This window comes from Muntiacus reevesi, chromosome 6 (assembly GCF_963930625.1).
Source record: "Muntiacus reevesi chromosome 6, mMunRee1.1, whole genome shotgun sequence".
Taxonomy (NCBI): Eukaryota; Metazoa; Chordata; class Mammalia; order Artiodactyla; family Cervidae; genus Muntiacus; species Muntiacus reevesi.
The window spans coordinates 84,094,170-84,114,802 of NC_089254.1; the positions used below are offsets into that span (position 1 = coordinate 84,094,170).

Sequence of the window (20,633 nt, forward strand, 5' to 3'; positions counted from 1 at the left end):
GACCTAATAAAACTTAAAAGCTTTTGCACAACAAAGGAAACTATAAGCAAGGTGAAAAGACAGCCCTCAGATTGGGAGAAAATAATAGCAAATGAAGCAACAGACAAAGGATTAATCTCAAAAATATATAAGCAACTCCTGCAGCTCAATTCCAGAAAAATAAATGACCCAATCAAAAAATGGGTCAAAGAGCTAAACAGACATTTCTCCAAAGAAGACATACAGATGGCTAACAAACACATGAAAAGATGCTCAGCATCACTCATTATCAGAGAAATGCAAATCAAAACCACAATGAGGTACCATTACACACCAGTCAGGATGGCTGCTATCCAAAAGTCTACAAGCAATAAATGCTGGAGAGGGAGTGGAGAAAAGGGAACCCTCTTACACTGTTGGTGGGAATGCAAACTAGTACAGCCACTATGGAAAACAGTGTGGAGATTTCTTAAAAAACTGGAAATAGAACTGCCATATGACCCAGCAATCATGGCTTTTTAATTACAATATTTAAGTGAGTGCTATCCAATTTATTAAAATTTTATAATTTCAAAAGTTACCATTAAGGAAATCAAAAGGCAAGTCCAAGTCTGGGAGAAAAGCTTTGCAATGCATTTATCTCACAAAGGAATTATTCTGAGGGTATGTAAATATCTCAATAATATTTACAGGAGAATGAGAATGATATTCCCATTCCAATCAGAAAAGAGGCAAACAATTTCAATAAGCATTTATCAGAGAAGATATATGGGATGGCAAAGAACTACACCAAAAGTTGCTCAACATCATTTATCATTAGAGAAATGCAAATTAAAACCATCACAAGATTATCACTATACACCCACTAAAATGCCTATAATTAGAAAGATTGACAATACCTGGTGTTGGTAAATACGTGGAACAATTGGAACCCTCATACTGCTGATGGGAATGTAAAATATGACAACCACTTTCGAAAATACTTTTTAAGTTATTTATATAGTTAAATATACATTTGCTACCATATGACCCTGTCATTCTACTCAGGTATTTAGGCAACAGAAATGAAATTTTATGCCCATACAAGTACTTCTACATAAATGTTCATAGCAGCATTATTTATAATTGTTTAAAACTGGAAATAATGCAAATTTTCATGACATGTGATTAGGAAAAACCACTTTTGACATATATATAAAATGGAACACTACACAAAAAACAGAATGTAATAGTGAGATATATCTATCTTTATAAAATTATGTAACAACAGGAAGGAATTTCAAAAATATGCTCATCAGAAGCTTGACTCAAAAACATAGAAATACTAAAATATTATTCTTATGATGTTTCAGAAAAGCCAGAGTTAATATACCTGTGACACAAGGTACGTTAGTGATTTCAGAGGTGAGGGTGGGGCCTGGGGTTAAAAGAAAGAAATTGAAAGCAAGACTGCAGGATAATACTTTTGAGATGATGGAAATAGACTCTCTCTTTTTTTTTTTTTTTTTTTAGCATTTATTTACTTATTTCTCTGTGCCTGGTCTTAGTTGCAGCACTCAGGATATTTAGTTGTGGAATACAGGATGTAGTTCCCTTACCAGGGATCCAACCTGGGCCCTCTGTTTTGGGAGCTTGGGAGTCTTAGCCACTGGGTCACAGGGAAGTTCTGGAAATAACCTATATGTTGATTGTGGTGATAGTTGCACAGTGTGTACAATATTCTAAATGCATTTAACTGTACATTTGAAATTGATACATTTCATATAAGTTCAGTTCAGTTCAGTCACTCAGTTGTGTCCGACTCCTTGCAGCTCCATGGACTGCAGTACACCAGGCCTCCCTGTCCATCACCAGCTCCTGGAGTTTACCCAAACTCATGTCCATTGAGTCAGTGATGCCATCCAACCATCTCATCCTCAGTCATCCCCTTCTCCTCCTGCCTTCAATCTTTCCCAGCATCAGGGTCTTTTCAAGTGAGTCAGTTCTTCACATCAGGTGGCCAAAGTATTGGAGCTTCAGTTTCAGCATCAGTCATTCCAATGAATATTCAGGACTGATTTCCTTTAAGATGGACTGGTTGGATCTCCTTGCAGTCCAAGGGACTCTCAAGAGTCTTCTCCAACACCACAATTCAAAAAGCATCAATACTTTGGCACTCAGCTTTCTTTATAGTCCAACTCTCACAGTAAAACTGATATTTAAAAATAGTGCTACAACAGGAGAAACAAGGACAAACGACCCCACCCATTATATACTTGAATCAGAGAGATCTTTGAAAAAACATAAGAATTGTTTTATGCTTAAAATCCATCAAAATACTCTTCATTGTCCTCAGGATAGAGTCCAAACATTTAAACATGGAATACAAGGCCCTTGTTATCTGGCTTCCCCAAATCTGCTGATTTCACCCTAATACTCCAGATCAATTTCAGCTCCCTAGGCACGTGTGTGCACGCTGAGTCGCTTCAATTTGTGTCCAATTCTGTGCTACCCCATGGACTGTATTCTGCCAGGTTCCTCTGTCCATGGAATTCCTCAGGCAAGAATACTGGAGTGAGTTGCCATACCCTCCTCCAGGGGATCTTCCTGACCCAGGGACTGAACCCACATCTCTTATGTCTCCTGCACTAGCAGGAATGTTCTTTACCACTAGCATCACCTGTCAAGGAGTGCTAGAAAACTAAGCTCTGATTTATACCCATGTCATTGCACATGTTATTCCATCCACTCAGAGCTCCTTTCCGCTTCTCAGGCAGAGGCTGAATAGTACTTTCTTCCTTTTCTGATCATCGAGCTATGAGGTACCTCAGTGCCTGACCCTTAGTAGCTCCTCAAAAATGCTGAATAAATGAAAACCCAGATACAGGAGTTTGGAGGTCATTGAATACAAACAGGTTGATTTTATTTTTTCCCAGAAAATTTTGCCAGAAACATTATAATTCCCGGCATGATTTTTAGCATTTCAACTTTGGGTTCAACCAAAAATATAGTATTCTGAAAAGTAAAACCAGTAATACTATAATCTCTTGTTTTATCCAAGGTTTAGTTGCATTTACAAATATAATCCTATTTAGCAAGAATAAGAGTCAGAGTCCCAGTTTTTATGAATTTCCTTTATTTAGACAGCAAGCAATGCCCTTAGAAACAGACTTGAAATGTTCTTCTACCCGGGGTGCAGGGCAGAAGAGCAAGGAGCATCTGGATAATTTTCAAGGCAATTTAAGGCTTATGGAGAACTTCCATGGAGTTATCTAAATCAATAGTTACAAAACCATCATGATGTAGGTAGCCAAGTACTAACCCATTTTTGTGAGAGCTCAAAGACCCAAGGAGATTCAGTGATTTTCCTATATACGTACTGAAAGACATAGCAATGGAACTATGGTTTTCTGACTTTTCATAATTCCATTTTGCTAACAATCACAGAAAAGCTAGTAATTTAGTAATATTAGTAATTTAGGGAGAACTCATGGGAAGTTTATGAACCTTTGAACCATTTAGCATATAGTTTCTTTGGTGGGTATCACCCAATCTCCTTCTGGAAAAGACAGGAAGGTTGCAGCAATGTGTTCCGCGGTAACTTCTAATTGAGTTGCCTTGGGTAAGTTGCTTACACTCGCTGAACATCAGCTTCCTCCTAAGCGAAATAGGGACTATAAAAGCAGAGATGCCATAGAATCATTGTGAGAATTCCCATAGATAATGCACATAAATATACTATTTAAATACACATCACAGAGTAGCTGCTCAATTAAAGTGAGTTATAATTGCCTGAAGAGGGAAGTCAGTTACAGTGACCTCTGTAGAATGTTGGGCAGGATAAGAAACTGTAGAAAATCAGGATCATTTTATTTTCATGTAAAAACATTAAGGAGTCACTAGATGGATGTTAAATGTGATCAGTAGATCTACAAGTGATGAAATCTCAGTCAGATCAAGGAGCTGTAATGGAATAAGATTCGTGGCAGGACGATTTACCCTGAAAACAAAAATGGAGCTCAAAGAGCTTTTGTAAAGAAATAATTATGATCCCAAACAATCAGAGCTTTTGACAATTGGCTTTTGCAGTCTCTTCGCATATGGCTCCTGTTCTCACTACCTAAATGTCACCAAAGACTGTTGACATTTCACTGTTGTTTTCTCTGTTACTCAGAATTACTAAGCCATTATAGAAAAAATATACAGAACAAGAGTCTCGTAATCTCTGTCTGTGTGAAAAATGAAGATTTTTGGATCTATTCTTTCTCACTTTTGCTTATATATTTCAAAAATAGAGATTGACCAGTGACTTCTTAGTCATTAAATCAAGGACCTTTCTTTGTTTCTTCAATCTCTCTAAACCATTGACCTTCCCTTCATTCTTCATAATTACTCTTCCTTTGATTCAATACCTAATAGTAGATGTACCTACTTCTCCAGACCTAAAATTCAGTATGTCTTGAAATAGCTTCTGTTCCAAACACTCATCTCATCTCCTGTGTCTTTTTCTTACGTTAGGAGTCTCACCTAGTCCTTTTCCCCTTCCCATTGCCTGCATCCGGTTACTGTAGAAAGTTCTCCACATCCCTCCCCTACCCTCCCCCTTGTCTTTATTTCAGTGGCATTATCTTAGTTGAGGCCCTTGTTAACAAATCTCCTGACATTTGTAAGAAGATTCCCTTTTTACTATTTCTAGTTTCTCCTCATTTCAATCTGGCCTGAGCATCTCAGTCAGAGTCACTCTGTACAACACAATTCTGATCATTTAATCTCTGCTTAAAATCTGCAGTGACCAAGAAAAGCCCGAGCTTTTCTAGCCTAGCTCGCTGGCATGGGCACCCCAGGCTCCTTATCTGGTATCAGCTTCCTGCTTCACTGCTTTCCATATGTCTGCTTCACTTACTTTATTCCCCATAAAGGCCAGATTCCTAGATATTTCCTGCACAGTCTCTACATGGTCCCATTCCAGGCTTTCTTCCCACAGTTTTTCTTTTCACATTCAAACTGGGTTTACCTCATACCGACATGTTGAAATACTATCCACCTTTCATGGCTCAGACTACATGACATCTCTACAAAGGAGTTTATGGTGTTTTCATTTGGAAAATATTCTCATGTTTCCATGTCTTCCCATGGTGTGTTCTTGCTAACCTTCTATAGAATGTGGTTCTTTCTATTTTTCACCACAAATAATTAAGTGCATAACGTATCCACCTAGATACACTGAGGAAAGTTGTTTCTTTATATGCGAATTCTCTATAATGTACGGTAATTTGTTCATGGTCAGGATTCATTAAATATTCACTGAATGAATGAATGAATGAATGAATACCTGACTTGAGCTGATGTGGAATTCATAATTAGACTATGTCTATGATTTTCATAATCAGAACATCTTAATCTCAATATGCTTTGTAATAAAGAAAAAAGAGAAGCGTGTATTTCATTGTTCATATTATCTGCTTTATTGTAGTAGATCTGATAAGGAAATGCATAAAAGATAATTGGATGTCTACTAATACCAAGAGTCTTTGGAGGAGAGTTCTCTGTTTTATTTCACTGGGGATGTCAGTGAGAAGTTAGGCAATGGATAGATTGACGAGAATTCATCTCCACAGGGTTATCCCAGAAGCACTTTACATCACAATACTGCAGAGACTGTATACAGAGTGTATCAGTTATATAACAAGAAATGAGTCTGTTAAAGAAACCACTCTCCATAAAGCATAACCTGCCATATATTACCAGGGCATTAGTTGAAAACTTCACTCAGAAGGACTTTGTGGCCAATGTGTTTTCAGTTGTGAAAGCTCTGTATTCCTAACATGTTTTACCCTATTTCTAGGCAAGGTTTTGACTCAATAGATAGATGAGCCCCCAAAAACATAAACTGAACTTTGGAGTATAGAAGCATTTACTATAATGATTATGCAAACAATAATTAATAACCTGGTTTAATGCTGAAAAATACAAAAAACATGAAGTCTTCCAGTTTTTTCAAATTCCCAAGCAGTGAGCTGAGAATATAGGGCAGCAAAGGGTTCTAATATCTGGCAATTCCACTACCATTCCTGTTCCTTCGTTACAAGAGACTGATGAAATGACACATTCTCTGACTCTTTCTTCTCTCTTATCTCTCCACATAGCTACAGGCTTTCTATACTGATGAAGGTTGCTATGGAATCAGCAGGAGTTCTCTGGGCTTCGAGTCTATATCTGGGATAGAAGACGGAGAACTGTCTGAATATATATCACACTAAATAAAAATTTTTTTTACTGGCAAACTCTTCTAGGAATCCAATAGAAAAAAATTATCATAGGCTAAAGATAATTTTAACAGGAAGTGACTTCTCAGTCCTTTAGTTTATTTTTCCCATAAAAATTACCCTAGGATTACATGGGCTTTGATTTTTTTCCTTAATAAATACCCCCTTGGCTATATTGGCTGACATTTTCTAAATCTTCATGAACTGGCATTTTATTCTAACAAGGATATAATAAACACTTAAATTTCTTTAAGGTCACAGAAAAAAATTTAGGCATTTGGATTAAAATTATGCTGCTAAAATCTTGCATGTCACGAAAAATTTTAAAAGCCAAAGCAATGTTCTAAAGTAATCCAATGTTGAATAATTCTGTGTCAATTTAGTTTCACTTCTAGCAGCTTTAGAGATTTTATTTTAATCAAGATGATGTTTATGAATATTTGGAAAAGAAATACAATGACAACATTATGATATAATCATGATCATTTATATATCCCAAATAGCCCATCTGGCCAGAGAGAAAATAATAGAATCTGTAAGGCCAGTGTGTAGGGCTGCTTCATGCTAAGCTTAGCACTGGTTGAATCTATCACAGGTCATAAGCCAAATAAATACAAAAGCTGATTGAAGCCTCTTTTGTCTAAAACTGGGCAGGATTAATCTTGTTAAGATGCCAGCTTCTGAATGAATATCAAATAAAAATTTGAAGGTCCAATACTCACTTGTAATCAGGGAAATTTAATGTAAAATAATGTTTTATTCACCAAAAGATGAAAATTAATGAGAAAAGAATGAAGATATCAGACTTTGGCAAGAGTATAGAAAAATTATATTCCCAGGAATCTTTGGTGGTAGACTAAATTGAAATGGCCTATTTGCAATTTTTAAAAAGTGTATCAAAATTGAAAATGTATTCCCTGTAATCAATAAATTCCATATCTGTAATTTTACCCTGTTGAAATGTATGTTAAAACAGTAGAATTAATAACATTGATTGAGTGCTGCATGTACCAGCATTACTCTAAATGCTTTGCAAACATTAGATCATTCTATCATCACCATAATTCCATGGGGTAGGTACTATTAATATCAAGAAACTGATGCCCAGAACAATGAACTGTTGTGTTCAAGGGCACAGAACAGTGGAGCCAAGACCCCAGTGCTGGACCCAGCATTTTTGATCATTCCATCTCATTGCTTCTCTCAGTAGAGCTGTGTGTGTTGCACGTGGCATAAAACACTACTCATTGCAGCACTATTTCTAACAGAAGAAACAAACTGAGCTAACAGGTATCAACCTGCAAATTATTAAATGAATTACAGGTACTTCCAACACTTAAACTAAAACTTGTGCCTAACTTCCATCTGCAGCAAACCTGTAGAAATACTTGAAATATGTATATAGATTTCTCAGGTGCCAACAGTTAGTTTTATCTTATTTGTCAGTACTGGGTGTATAATAATTAGTGGTCTCCACAAGGCATGGGTCTTGTTGTGTTCATTTGTTTTCTTTTGTTCTTGCCTGTTGCCTCTGTTTCCTCTTCCCTCTCAACACATTTGCTGTATAGACTGCAGTCGCTGTGTTCTTACAGAAGATGAATTGCAGTTTGTATGCATATTTTAATATACACAAAAGAATTATTATGTATCTTGTTGTGATTTCTACTCTATTCATCTGGCAATGCATTTTTAAGATCTATGCAAGCTGCTCTGTGTATCAGCAGTCTGTTACTTGTCCTGATCTATGTACTATGAGGTGAGCAATGACACATCTTACCATCTACTTCTCTCATGGTTAACACCTGCACTGGTGCAATTTCCTACCAGCAAAAATAGCACTATGCTGGGCTTTCTCCCTTGTATCTTCTTGCAGATCCACTGAACATGTCTTTGGAATATATATTAATATATAGGAACAAAATTGCTGGGTCTCATAGAGTAAGTGAAAACTTACTGTCACTACGTACTGCCAGGCTGTTCTGCAGACAACTTCCACCAATATTCACCTTTAGCAGTAACACATGAATATTCCCAAGCCACCCCCCCCCACCCACTCAAGGATTATCCAATGTTCTCATTTCTATCAGTATAATAGAAATGAACTGATTCTTCATTAAATTTGAGTTTCATTCTGAAAATGAAATTAAACACCCAAACTTTCAAAAGTAGAAACAGTGCAAAAAATCAAAGAGGAACCCAAAGTCAATGTTGACTTTCTGTTGCTCCATGATAAATTAGATGTCTAGATAGTCCCACTCCCATATGGAGATATGACTTTGAGTTTCAAGAGTTGGAACAGAGGTTCTTGCATCCAGAGGAGATGGTAATTTGAGTTCTTCCAGAAGCAAGATGTGGACAAAAATTTTAGGATAAGTGAAGTAAAAGTCACTGTCATGTCCGACTCTTTGTGACCCCATGGACTATACAGTCCTTGGAATTCTCCAGGCCAGAATACTGGAGTGGATAGCCAGTGTTTCTCCAGGGGATCTTCCCAACCCAGGGATCGAACCCAGGTCTCCTGCATTGCAGGTGGATTCTTTACCAGATGAGCCACAGGCAAGTAGTGTACATAATCTAGAAGTAGCAGGTAGGCATTATAGAACACGTGAATTAGCCAGCCATTATGGTGGACAGCTGGGGATGAAATCTTCAGGGAAACACCTTCATTAGAATAACACCACCCAAAGAGCCAGGGAACTGGGAGATACATACAAAAGTGCCAGAGAGTTACTGGTTGAGAGCTGCTCCTTCTGCAAGTGCTAATTCTTCTGTACTTCAGGGCTGCCTGTGTAAGAGGCCTGATGCAGATACAGTCATTGAAGTCAGCAAGAATTAGATGCACAGGACACTGATATAATCTCCTTGCATCTCTCTGATTCATTTGACTCAACATTAAGCTTACTCTATTTTCTCATTTCTTCTTCCAAGAGCCATCCAGTTACAATTTCTCAAAAGAAATTTACTGCAGGTTAGGTGAAAAGAGTCACAGTTGGTCCTAAGACCATGACTGATACACATCATCTGCCTTTTGTTTCATTAATTCAAAATTTCCCTCCCCCTTCACTAGTACGTGAGCTGATGAACATTACCAGCCCCATGGAGTAACCCAGGTCTTCTTGCCTGAGTGGCTGAGGACCCAGTTACTTGCTCTTGTCAAGCTAGAGTTGCTGCAAATGTCCCTTTGGGATTGTTACTGGAAAGGGAAGCACCAGAGAGACCCTTCTGAGTACCAGATCCTCTTATGGCTTTCTGTCCCTACTATAAGTAACAATCCTATCTCCTCATGACAATCTGAGTGGATTACCTTTGCCAGGAGAGCAGTCCCTCTCTTTTTTTATGTGTGTCTGCTGTGTTGAAGGGCTCAGGCAGAAGTTATGGTTAGGTTTAATGAAACCTTTACTATGTTTTCTGGTAGAATCATTCCTCCTCTGGGAACACAGATGCCAGTAGTGTCTGAACTTATTAGGGAGGGGATAGGAAGCAAAAGTTCCCCAGGGGATCAGGGCCACTGCTATGCCCATCTCTGGGGCCTAGATCTATGTATCAGTATGGCACATACTATATAATTACCTTTGGTTAAAAGTGTAAATTGTATCTTGATAAATTAAAGCTGTATATACCCTATGACCAGTAATTCTGGATGACAAGGTATTACAAACCCTGGGATATGTGTACAAGGAGACACAAGATCTTCATTGCAGTGTGGCTTATGTTCGTGAAAGACTAGAAATAATGTGAAAGAAAGGTGATAACAGAAGTATCGTCAAAGTCCTTATTTCTAATCTTGGTTTTTAACTTCTGTTATTACCAATTTCTGACATAAAAGATCTATATTAAGAATGTAATTCTTTGATTGTAAAATGTCTAGCATATTGGGCTTGGAGAATAGCAAGCACTCAATAAATAGCAGTCTTGGGGGGGATTAGTTATTACCTAGAATAAGAGTACACTCTGACTAAAATGAACAAATCAAAAAACAGAAGTCCATTTAAAATGAAAGAAACAGAGATCTTATGATCCTAGTGAGAATCTCTGTCTTCCTCCAAGAACTTTCTTTCATTTTTCATACATTCACCTTCAAAATTTAGATATAGGGAAAGCCTTAGATGGGACTTCCCAAGTGGCGCTAGTGGTAAGGAACCTGCCTGCCAATGCCGGAAATGTACGAGGCCAGGGTTCAGTTCCTGGGTTGGGAAGATCCCCTGGAGGAGGGCATGGCAACCCACCCCAGCATTCTTGTCTGGAGACTCCCATGGACAGAGGAGCCTGGCAGGCAACAGTCCATATGGTCCCAAAGAGTCGGATGTGACTGATGTGACTTAGCACGCCTGCACGCAAAGCCTCAGGTGATTAGATGTCCCCAATTTATTAGGGCTCAGTGTGGTTTTAACTTGTATAGTCTGTGAAATTTGCAGAGTTGAAGCTTCTGTTATTGGGTGTGAACTTGATGGATTAGAGGGATGATGGAAGATGCTTTCTTTTAATACAAAGCAGAGAGGCTCCAGGGTTTCTTGTGCCTGAGGAGGCTTGGGTCTTGGCAGGAAGAGCAGTACAATACAAATGAGGTTTCCAGCTGGTGCCTGAAAAGCCATCCCTCAAGCAGCTTTCTGGGGGAGGCTTCGCTGACAACTGAGTAGTGTGTACCTGAGACAGAGGAACAAGGCTTGGGAAGCAGAAATTTGGGAAGCCTCACTATAATCGACTGAAGCTGTAACTTGATCAACAAAAATCTGAAAGCCTCTGATCACAGACACAACCTTCCTGGGGTGACTGAAACTGCCTTTTAAAGACCACTGATTCCTTTTTTTTTTTTTTTTTAATTTTTAATTGCAGGATATTTGCTTTACAATGTTGTATTGGTTTGTGCCAACGCAATGTGGATCAGCCATAATTATACCTATACCCCCTCCCTCTTGAAATCCCCAAACAATTTCTTTTGCTTCCCTAATGTCCACCCCAATATTGCATTTGTATGCCCAACTCCCTAACATTGCTTTTCCGAGGACCCCCACCCTCACTTATATTTTACATCAGACTATATTCAGAATTATTACTAGGCAGTTACTGGTTTTAGTTGGCTAATGGACTTCACAGTAAATCTGTGGCTAAAAATAGCTCTCCCCTGGAATGCTGGAGGAAGCAAAATGTGAATCTTTCTTCATGGTGACCAGTCTTATAGAGACATTTATTTTTATTATCTCAAAATTGGTCTGTCCTCTTCTGCTTTCTCATGACAGTTTTTTAACCACCGACACTGGCAAGATATAGAAGATGCTTCTCAGGAAGACAGACAAAGTGCTCGTGCTATTAAACCAAAAGGCCAGGATTGTACGATAGGAAGAAATACTTTTCCTTGTTTGCTTATCTGTATTTCATTGGTTGTTTCACAATACGTGCACAAATATTACAAAAAGAAAAAAATAGCATTTTGAAAATATTTAAAAGATAAATTTCTTGTTTCCTTCACAATTCAGTTTTTCATACAATAAAGAGCAATCTCATATTTTAAAATTGCTCTGCTGTTTCCAGCTCTTGATTGGTTATATTTCAAAACAACCAAAGATGGAATTTCCTTCTTCAGACATAGCTTCCAAATAATTCAGTTATCCTCACTTCTGGCTGTTTTGATATGATGTTGATAAACATCAACCACATATTAATATTTCAGCATTGTCCACAATACAACAAAAACCTAAGGTTACAAAGTTTTTGCATTAAAAAAAAAATCAAATCATCTCTGCACAATTACCAAAAAAAAAAAAAACAAAAAACTTCAATGGTTGTTAAGACTTTTTAAGATTTTTTACTATTTAGTAATGATTTTGATATTGTAAATAGAGATCTCTTTCTCTGCTTTAGGGGAAGAAGTGGCATATGGTAATCCAAATACTGAAAAATGAATTACAAGTATTTTAATTTTTGGAAGTACCAATTAATAATGTAGTTTTTGTCAAAAGAATGTGATAAAGTCATTTATATACAATAAAAATAATTTATGGTATTTTTCTCATAAATGAGCATTTCTATGTCTTACTGTGATTATTATCTAAGGCTATATTTAAGTACCTAATAATTAAAATAAAAATTATTAAGATGGTAATTTATACTTTTCTCTATGTATTTTTATAATTTATAATTATAATAGTGTAAATTACTATTTATTTATAATAGTGTAAATTACTGTAGTAATTCATAATGGTATAAATTACTATTAAGATGGTACTTTATATTTTTCTCTACTTTCTTTTTACTTCTTGTTTATTTCCAAATAACCTTATTATTATGAAAGAAAAAATGAAGATATTTATTATGCTTCAAGGTCCTCAGAAGAGAAAAGCCTTCAAAGGAAGCCAGAGAATTCATAGCAAATATACTGTAAATTACAAGAGAAGGTACACCTAACACAGAGGGCTGCAAGCGCTCAGAGATCTTGAGTCTCCTTGAGGACCCATCTCCTTGTCTCGAAAGAATTAAGATCTTAGCCAATTTCACCAGCTGCACAACAGAACCTAGTCATGAACTTTAAATTGGGAGCCTTTAAATCTACTGAGCCTATAAAGCATTCACCACAGTGCTGTGTGTACAGACATTCCTTTAAAAAATACATTTTGATGGTGACAGTTAACATTATTTTTAGCTTTGCATAACAGCTGCAGACTATAATTAAGACAACTAAAATTTGTAGATGACATTAGCCTTCGATAATATAATATTTTGTCAGTCACACAAACTGTTGTTCAGAGTCCAGAGCCTGCACCCAGGACTCTTCATGTATTAGTGGGATATGGGTTAAGACTATTTCTAGGAATTATTCGTAGCAGTGCATGAAAGCTGCAATATCCAGGAATCAACGTCTACAGCTTTAGAGGTCCCTCTGCAGAGATTCCCTCTCTGGCTACTTCCTGCCTTACTTTATTTCCCACATGATTAATTTCACACTCCTCCAAGAGCTGCTGTTGCTATAATTGCTTCAGATCTATTTTTGATCATCACTTCATTGACTTTAACTGGGATGTTTTAAATCCCCATGACAGGTACCATAACATCTTTTACTTAATCCTGCCAATTTCTCATACAATTTTAAAAATCTGCCACTGGTGGATATGTTGGAATCACTGAAAATGGAAAGAGGATAGAATACAGTTGACTCAAAAGAAAGTACAGTTTATAGTGAAACGATGTGAATTGTTGGAATTGGAGTTCTGTTAAAAAATAATAATCAGAAAATGGATAGAGAGGGGAGAAAGAAAGACAAAAATCAAAGGAAAAATGGAGGGGAAAAGCCTAAAAGTGGCTTTGGGAAATGCTTAAAATAGAAAAAACAAAGGCTGTTTAGACTCAGAGTAGGAGCTCCTAGTTCCAGGTGCATCTTATAATCTCAATCAATGGGTCTAAATCCAGGGGCATCAATTCACCTCTCCCAGTGTGCAGGCTCTTCTAATCTAATGTAAATTAGGTCTGCTGGGGAAAATAATCTTCAGGGATTTTTCCCAACTTCAATATTTTTGTGGAAAAGGTAAATGATTAAACACCAAAACAGACCATATCTTGCAGACAAGACTTGCCTCCTTGGTAACAGCACAACATTCATCTTTGCCTTCTATACAGGCAGGTCACAAAACATTGCAGGTCAAATGCAAATCCATCTAACGCCCTAGGGACATTTTCTCTCCATTCTCAGTTTATTGATCTGACCATTGGAATTAGGAGTCTTTTTTTCCTTTTAATCCACTTTCCTTTGAACTCAGACTCTAAATTTGATGTTTTTGCTGTTTGCCAGAATAACAGAACTGCAGGGAAATTCATGTTGAGAAACAGAAAGAATCTAATGCTTTAGAGGCCCCCCTGCAGAACACTATCCCTGATACTTCTTGCCTCACTTTAGTTTTTTCTGGAAGACTAAGACCTCAAAGTCTATTCACCATTGACTATTCTTTCTAAAAACTAGGCTCATGCTGAAGACATGACACCTCAGTTACAGTTTTTAACTGCAAGTACTTGATTCTGCAAAAGCTTCTTCTTGCAAGTAATTTTCTCTATCACTTTTGTGAACCTTTCCTTCACACTCAAATGAGCATTCTCAATAAAACATCTTGTTCTTCCAATTTTCTACTAAATCCTTTGCTTTGTCTGATTGCTATGGATTTTTGACAAGTTTGTCACTATAAAGTGATACAGCAATAAAAAGAAGAAGAAGAAGAAGAATATAAAAATCATCATTCCCTAACCCCTATGAATAACTTAACTTCCTGCTACTAGGCAGTCTTCTGAGATGGATAAACTTTGAGAAGTATACCAATATAGTCTTCATTCATGCTTACAGGGCCTTTTAGAAATCTTAATTTTGGATGGTATGGCTGGTTTTGTATAGTATGTACAGGATGGATTCCTTGGGTTTGTCTGTGTTATTCAGTCACTGAGTCATGTCTGACTCTTTGCAATCCCATGGAATGCAGCATGCCAGGCTCTCCTGTCCTTCACTTTCTCCAAGAGTTTGCTCAAATTCATGTCCATTAGCCAGCGATGCTATCTAACCTCCCCATCCTCTGCTACCCCCTTCTCCTTCTGCCCTCAACCCTTCTCAGCATCAGGGGCTTTTCCAGTTAGTCAGCTTTTCATATCAGGTGACCAAAGTACAAGAGCTTCAGCATCAATCCTTCCAAGGGCCTTGTCTAAGCATCTCCAATGTGCCACTGCATGCAGCACTTTAGATAAACAGTTTAGATAGACAGTTTAGCATTTTGGATAGACAGTTTTGCTAAGAGAATGCACTGGTCAAAGCAAACGGCCTCTTCCAACAACACAAGAGAAGATTCTACACATGGACATCACCAGATGGTCAATACCAAAATCAGATTAATTATTATCTTTACAGCCAAAGATGGAGAAACTCTATTCTGTCAGCAAAAACAAGACTGGGAGCTGACTGTGGTTCAGATCATGAACTCCTTATTGCCAAATTCAGACTTAAATTGAAGAAAGTAGGGAAAACCACTAAACCATTCAGGTATGACCTAAATCAAATCCCTTACAACTGTACAATGGAAGTGACAAGTATATTAGATCTAATCAAGGGATTAGATCTGATAGACTGAGTGCCTGAAGAACTATGGACAGAGGTTTGTGACGTTACACAGGAGGCAGTGATCAAGACCATCCCAAAGAAAAAGGAATGCAAAAAGGGAAAATGGTTGTCCGAGGAGACTTTACAAACAGCTATGAAAAGAAGACAGGAGAAAGCCAAAGGAGAAAAGGAAAGATATATCCATTTAAATGCAAAGTTCCAAAGGATAGCAAAGAGAGATAAGAAAGCCTTCCTCAGTGATCAGTGCAAATAGGGGAAAACAATAGAATGGAACAGACTAAAGCATTCTTCAAGAAAATTAAGAGATAGCAAGGGAATTTTCAGGCAAAGATGGGCACAATCAAGGACAGAAATGGTATGGACCTAACAGAAGCAGAAGATATTAAAAGGAGGTGGCAAGAATACACAGAAGAACTATACAAGAAAGATCTTTATGACCCAGATAATCATGATAGTGTGATCAGTCATCTAGAGCCAAATGTGAAGTCAAATGGGCCATAGGAAGCATCACTAAGAACAAAGCTAGTGGAGGTGATGAAATTCCAGTTGAGCTATTCCAAATCCTAAAAGATGATGCTGTGAAAGTGCGGCACTCAATATGCCAAAAAATTTGGAAAACTCAGCAGTGGCCACAGGACTGGAAAAGGTCAGTTTTCATTCCAATCCCAAAGAAAGGCAATGCCAAAGAATGCTCAAACTACCACACAGTTGCACTCATCTCATGTGCTAGCAAAGTAATGCTCAAAATTCTCCAAGCCAGGTTTTAGCAGTATGTGAACTGTGAACTTCCAGATGTTCAAGCTGGATTTAGAAAAGGCAGAGGGACCTGAGATCAAATTGCCAACATCCTTTGGAACATCAAAAAAGCAAGAGAGTTCCAGAAAAACATCTACTTCTGCTTTATTGACTATGCCAAAGCCTTTGAGTGGATCACAACAAACTGTGGAAAATTCTTAAAGAGATGGGAATACCAGACCACCTGACCTGCCTCCGGAGAAATCTGTATGCAGGTCAAGAAGGAACAGTTAGAACTGGACATGGACCAACAGACTGGTTCTAAATCAGGAAAGGATTACATCAAGGCTGTATATTGTCACCCTGCTTGTTTAACTTATATGCAGAGTACCTCATGAGAAATGCTGGGCTGGAGGAAGCACAAGTTGGAGTCAAGATTGTTGGGAGAAATATCAATAATCTCAGATACGCCAATGACACCACCGTTATGGCAGAAAGTGAAGAAGAACTAAAGAGCCTCTTGGTGAAAGTGAAAGAGGACAGTGAAAAAGTTGGCTTAAAACTCAACCTTCAAAAAACTGAGATCATGGAATCATGATTTCATGGCAATAAGATGGGGAAAATTGGAAACAGTGGCAGATTTTATTTTTGGGGGCTCCAAAATCACTGCAGATTGTGACTGCAGCCATGAACTTAAAAGGCTCTTGCTCCTTGGAAGAAAAGCTATGACCAACCTAGACAGCATACTAAAAAGCAGAGACATTACAAAGGTCCATCTAGTCAAAGCTATGGTTTTTCCAATAGTCATGTATGGATGTGAGAGTTGGACTATAAAGAAAACTGAGTACCAAAGAACTGATGCTTTTGAACTGTGGTGTTGGAGAAGACTCTCGAGAGTCCCTTGGACAGCAAGGATATCCAACCAGTTCATCCTAAATGAAATCAGTCTTGAATATTCATTGGAAAGACTGATGTTGAAGCTGAAATGCCAATACTTTGGCCACCTGATGTGAAGAATTGACTCATTTGAAAAGGTCCTCATGCTGGGGAAGATTGAAGGTGGGAGGAGAAAGAGACGACAGAAGATGAAATGGTTGGATGGCATCACCGACCCAATGGACCTAAGTCTGAGTAAATTCCAGGTTTTGGTGATGGACAGGGAGGCATGGCATGCTGCAGTCCATGGGGTCGCAAAGAGTCGGACACGACTGAGTGACTGAACTGAACTGAACTGAGATAGACAGTAGTGCAAGGGTGCCTGTGCTCCCACCCAGGTCTGCTCCCTTCAAGTCTCTGGAAATTGTAAGCTCCACCTTGAGTCGGTTTTCCACTTGGAAACTTCTGCATGCTTCTCTTGGTTTGGAGACTCTCCCATCACATCTGACTCTGCCCTTGAGCCTGCATCCTGAAATACTTCTGCTGTTTGACGACTTTGATCCCTAGTTTAAATATAGAAAACTTAAAATTGAATAAAAAGGAGAGGCTACAAAATCATAAAACATTAGAACTGAAAAGGACCCTAGGGAGCATCAGGTTAATATAATTCCATTTTAGAAATGAGAAACTAGCTTCCAAGAGAGTAATTAAATATCCTCCTGGTAAGCAAAGCTGGTAAATGGTCAAGATGAGACTTTATACATGTGGCTTCTGATTCCAAACTCAGGGCCATTGCCACTTCACTGTGGTGAAGTGGATAGGCATTTCTGAACCTTTACATAGGCAATGAATAAGACATCTGGAACCAAAAAGGCTCCTAAAATGCCCTTGTGTGCATATGTGTGCATATATACCAGTGGTATGTGCCTCTACCAGATGCGATATGTGAAAGTGGCTTATAAACGACAAAATCCATACAAATTGAAGATAAGAGTTTTCAACACCACCGTCCTTCATAGGAGAATGGAGCCCCAGGAGGCAGTCATTTTCTCCAACTTTGATAAGCAGTGACTTGGTTTTTCCTCTTTTGGAAGATGATTTCCAGATTTCTGCTACATGTATCGTGAAAATCCCCTGGAATAGAAAACTTAAACAGGAATATACTCTTTGTGGACTGGGGTGCACATGAGTAAAGATAACATAAAATGACAAAATCAGTGCAGCTTTGATGGTAAATCTCACACAGTAAAGAATCTTCCCACAATGCAGGAGAACTGGGTTCAATCCGTGAGTTGGGAAGATCCCCTGGAGAAGGGAATGGCTACCCACTCCAGTACTCTTGCCTGGAGAATTCCATGGACAGAGGAGCATGATGTGCTACAGTCCATGCGGTCATAAAGAGTTGGACACAACTGAACAACTAACACTCCTTTTTCACTGATAGTAATAGAGCCGCTTGCCTTCTGAACTGGCATTTGGTCTGATCTGTCTACACTTCTACTCCTGAGCACATGATTGACAAATTAATATTTTAAGTCAAGAAGATAGACTGACTTAGAAATATTGGAAACAGAAATACTGAAAGTATTTTTTTTTTCTTCTTTCAAAGCATGGCAGTTCATAGTATTGGCGGGTTGATTGTCTCATTCCGGTATACACAGCACTCTATTTGTTTCCTTATCCTGGGAAGTTACTGCTATTATAAATGATTCCTTTTTCGTTCTGACAGCTTGAACGCTACTGTACCCATTTAAAGAGTTATGAGTCTTTCAAAACTGAATGCCAGGGTGATTATGATGCTGCAGCTGTCATTGCCCAATGTAAATCATGTGGTCGTAAATGAAAGCCTGCCCTGGCCTTCATCTGGGCAGCCTTGCCTCTGCCTTTGGGAACTGCTACCACTTGAGACAGTTTGCAAGGAGGTTTATATGATGTAATACAGATGCTTTCCAAAAGCAGAGATCGAGCTGTTATGAAATGCTGTTGTCCTCTGGCACCTATTGACGTGTACCTTGAACAGCAGGCAGGTCTCACAGGCCTGGGAAGAAATCAGCATCCATCTTTATTTAAGGATAAATGGAGAATAACAGAAAAATTATCTGCAGCTGCCCTATGCTTAGGCCTACAGTAGATGGCCATATGCAAGCACATCTGAAGTCAGAAAAAATGTTTCCCAGAAATCTCACACCCCTATTTTTTTAATTTTAATTGGAGGATTATTACTTCATAATATTGTGATGGATTTCATCATACATTAATATGAATCGGCCATAGGTATACATTGTCCCTCCATCCTGAACCCTCCTCCCACGGCCCTCCCCATCCCATCCCTCTAGGGAGAGAGTTCAGGAGTCACAACAGGAGAGCCATCACAATGAGAAGGTCGAGGACCACAACTAGATGGTAGCCCCTGCTTGCAGGGACAAAGACCTGGCATGGCCAAAAATAAACAAATCAATACTTTGACAAACAAGACAGATAGGCTGTTTGGCCCCACGCAGTCTGAATTTTGAGTTTCAGACATTTACGAGTATGTTCTAGGATCACCAACCTCCTGATATGCATTGCAGAGCCCTGCTTGGGAAGAAATCTTCAATTTCATAGAAAGCTGACATAGAGCACTGCCACTCTGCTTGGGAAAAGGGGAGTCACCCCGTACACAGCTCGCGTGAGGTCCAGGCAACCCAGAGTGAGCACCCGGAGCGGTTTTCATATGATCCTAGCCCAAACTTGCTACCTGAAATATGGGCAGTTATCAATGTCCTCTCCTCTGCAAAGCTCAGACTCTGTGATGTGTTAAGATACCTAACTGCTGCATTGCTTTTGAAAGCTGTTTGCTGATCATTTATTATCATGGTGCTAATGACAAAAAGTCATCAAAGAGTTGAATGTGGGTATCTGTAAAATTTCTATTCTCTTTTAAGGGATTAAATTGCCTTAAAAATGGTGACTTTTGCTCCTCTTCTCTCTCTTACCACCCAGGCAAGGGAAGTGAGGTGGCAGCATGGTGCATCCTTGCCCTGGGGCTTCTGTATCCAGTCGATAGGTGATGCCAAGCTGAGAACTAGACTAGGCTTCTCTCATTTTCCATCCTGATGCTTATCCTCCTGCCAGGAATGTGACTACAGTGTTAAATTTAGAAGCACTAACTTAGGGAGGAATTTAAACAGAAGTTCAAACATATCTGTGGCAGTTCTAATTTACAGTTTGTTGTTGGCAGTATGCGGATTTGGGGAATTAAGGGATTTGGCAAGATATTCACTTTGCCTGCTTATGCCTCTTCTCACTATACTTCAACTCAGTGCAACAAATATTTCTTAACCACCTACAAACAGGGCACTGTGCTGAGTACGCTGGGAAACAGATGAGCATGACAATTCTCACCATCCCAAAATTGTATACCTGGATGCATACATCTCATTGTGTACCTTGGGCAGGATTGACTGCAAAAGTACCCAACCAGATGTGTGCTGTCGTTTGTAAGCTGCACAGAAAAGGGTTCTGAGCGGTTGGTAATGAATGCATGCTTCTTTTTTCATGGTGGTGATGGTTTAGACAATGAAGACATTAAACAGGAAAGCGAATTACGATGCCTTCTTTAGTCAGCAAGTGTGAGCATTGCATTTTCTCAAGAAAAGACTCTCTGGAGTTGCCTGGAAGGCCATGGGAACTTGGAGGTCAATGTCTCAAGTCTACTGATACTTCAGTATTCT

The 20,633-nt window shown here is 38.6% G+C and overlaps 1 long non-coding RNA gene across 2 annotated transcripts in view; it reads right to left on the minus strand.

The window, feature by feature from the left end:
- LOC136171112 (uncharacterized) overlaps positions 1–20,633 on the minus strand; it is a 1,397,893-nt gene that overhangs the window by 1,010,177 nt on the left and 367,083 nt on the right. The gene's annotated exons all lie outside the window — the stretch shown is intronic.